This window comes from Orycteropus afer, unplaced genomic scaffold, assembly GCF_000298275.1.
Source record: "Orycteropus afer afer isolate SDZICR_OR568_19922 unplaced genomic scaffold, OryAfe1.0 scaffold00743, whole genome shotgun sequence".
Classification (NCBI taxonomy): domain Eukaryota; kingdom Metazoa; phylum Chordata; class Mammalia; order Tubulidentata; family Orycteropodidae; genus Orycteropus; species Orycteropus afer.
The window spans coordinates 413281-416640 of record NW_006922330.1 but is presented as its reverse complement, the minus strand read 5'-3'; positions in this window follow the sequence as shown (position 1 = coordinate 416640).

The following is a 3360-nucleotide window of genomic DNA, read 5'->3' as shown; positions in this document are numbered from 1 at the left end:
GCAATCCCAACCCCAGATATACGTTGTAGTTAGGTGCCAAGGCGACCTGACTCCAACTCATAGCTACCCTATGCACAGCAGAGGGAAATACTGCCTGGTCCTGTGCCACACCGAAGTCCTTGCTTTGCTTGAGGCCATCACTGTAGCCACAGTATGGATCCAGCTTGTTGAATGTGTTCGCATTTTTCACTGGCCCTCTACTTTACCAAGCATGATGCTTCTGTAGGGGTCAGTCACTTTTTACAACATGACCAAAGTATGCTCGAAGAAACCGGGTCATTCTCACTTCTAAGGAGCACTCTGCCCACACTTCCTCCAGGGCAGATTGGTTTGTTCTCTTAGTCCATGGTATTTTCACTATTCTTTGCCAAGTCCACCATTCAAATGCATCAATTCTTCTTCAGTCTTATTCATTGTCCAGCTTTCACATGCATATGAGGCAACAGAAAATACTGTGGTGTGCCTTGGGGTAGATACAGGAGCTCTGGTGGTGTAGTGTCTAATGCATTTGACTGCTATCCAGAAGGCTGGCAGCTCAAACCCACCAGCTACTCCTCAGAAGGAAGGTTTGACAATCTACTTCTGTAGTGATGCCACCTTAGAAACTCAAGTAAGTATCACTATGAATTGGATCCGACTCCATGGCAGTGAGTTTGTTTTTTGGTTTGGGGTAGACACATCTTAGTATTCAAAGTGATACCTTTGCTCTTCAACACCCAAAAGATGTCACTTGCAACATATTTGCCCAATGCAATATGACGTCTGATTTCTTGATAGCTGCTTCTATGGGTGTTGATTGTGGATTCTAAGTAAAATGAAATCCCTGACAATATCAGTGTTTTCTGTGTTTATCACAATGTTACTGACTGGTCCAGTTGTGAGCACTTTTGTTTTTTGTTGAGGTGTAGTCGACACTGAAAGCTCTAGTCTTTGATCTTCATCAGTAATTGCCTCAAGTCTTCACCTTCAGCAAGCAAGGTTATATCATCTTTACATCACAGGTTGTTAATGAGTCTTTCTCCAGTCCTGGTGATGCAATTTTCTTCATATAGTCCAGATTCTCAGATTATTTGTTCAGCATGCAGATTGAATAAGAATGATGAAAGGATACATCCATGACACACAACTTTCCTGATTTTAAATCATGCAATATTCCCTTGTTCTGTTCCAACACTAGCCTCTTGGTGTATGCAGTTTCCTCATGATCACAGTTAAGTGGGCTGTAATTTCCATCTTCTCAGTGTTACCCATAATTTGTTATGATCCACACAGCTGAATGTCTTGGCATAGTCAGTAAAACACAAGTAAACATCTTTCTGGTATTCTTTGCTTTTAGCCTGTATCCATCTGACATCAGCAATACTATCCCTCATTTTATGTCCTCTTCAGAATATGGCTTGAATTTCTGGAAGTTCCCTGTCAATGAACTGCTGCAACCAATTTGAATTATCTTTAGCAAAATTTTACTTGTGTGAGATATTAATGATATTTTGCAATAATTTCCACATTCTGTTGGATCACTTTTCTTTGGAATGGACACAAATATGGATCTCTTCTAATCTCCTGGCCAGGAAACTGCCTTCCATATTTCTTAGCATAAGGAGATGAGCACCTCCAGTGATGCATCTGTTTGTTGAAATACCTCAGGTCATATTTCATTCCCAACAATGCTGGAGCTTTGTTTTCTGTAAATTCTTTCAATGTAGCTTCAACTTCTTCTATCAGTGCCATCGATTCTTGATCTTATGCTACCTCCTAAAATGGTTGAACATGAACCAATTATTTTTGGTACAGTGACTCTATTCATTCTATCTTTGTTTGATGTTTATTGGATTGTTCAATATTTTGCTCATAGAATATTCTTCATTATTGGACCTCATAGATTAGATATTTTGTTGGTTCTTTCAGCTTGAAAAATTCTGAGTGTGTTCTTCTCTTTTGGTTTTCTAATTCTAGGTCTTTTCACATTTCATTATGATACTTTACTTTGCCTTCTTGAGTCACCCTTTGAAAACTTCTGTTCAGCTATATTATTTGATCATTTCTTCCATTCACTTTTGCTACTCTACATTCACCAGCAAGTTTCAGAGTCTCTTCTGACACATTTTGGTCTTTTTCTTTTTTTCCTGTGTTTTAAATGATGTTTTCCTATCTTCCTGTACAATGTTCTTGATATCATTCCACAACTAATCTGATCTTCAGTCATTGGTATTCAATGTGTCAAATCTATTCTTCAGAATGTCTCTAAATTCAGGTGGTATATCACCAAGTTCATAGTTTGGCTTCTGTGGATTTTATTTAATTTTCTTCAGATTCAACTTTAATTTGAATATGAGCAATTGATGGTATGTTCCATAGTCAGCTCCTAGCCTTGTTTTGACTGATGATATTGAGCTTCTCCATCACCTCTTACCACAGATGTAGTCAATTTGATTTCTGTGTATTTGTTCTGGACAGATGTATGTATACAGTCACCATTTACATTGTTGACAAAAGGTATTTGCAATAAATAAGCCTTGCAAGATTCTATCATGCAGTTTCCTGAGTTATTTCTATTGCCAAGGCCATGTTTTCCAACTACTAGTTCTTCTTCTTTGTTTCCAACATTTGCATTCCTATAACCAGTAATTATTAATATATTTTGATTGCATATTTGATCAATTTCAAACAGCAAAAGTTGGTAAAAATCTTCATTTTCTTCATCTTTGGCTTTAGTGGTCGGTGTATAAATTTTCAAAATAATAGACACCTTGTAGGTGTAGGGATATTTTCCTATAAATTACATCATTGTATTTCAGGAAAAGTCTTGAAATGTTCTTTTTGGTGGTGAATGTGGTGTGATTCCTCTTTAGTATGTCATTCCTGGCATAGTAGGCCATATGATTATCTGATACAAAGCAGTCAATACCAGTCCATTTCAGCTCACGAATACCTAAGATATCAATCTTTTTGCATATAATTTCATTTTTGACAACTTCTAGTTTTTCTAGATTCATACTTTGCACATTCCATCTTCCAATTATTAACAGATATTGCCAGCTTTCTTCTCATTTTGAGTCATGGCCCAATAAAAAATCAAGGTCTAGAACTGCATAACTCCACATCTTGAAGTTCAACCCTACCTTGAGGAAGCAGTTTTTCTCCCATTGCATTTGAGTGCCTTCCAAATGGAAATGTTCCTCTCCAGCACTGTGTGTTTTACAGCTATTCATAAAGTTTTCCAGTAATATATTAGTTTTTTCAGTATTACATCAGGCAATGTTTCAATACTATTTGTAAGGTTTTCTGTGGCCAATTCTTTGAGAATTGGATGACCCTGTCCTTCTTCCCACTGTGTGTTAGGGTACAAGCTCTGTTGAA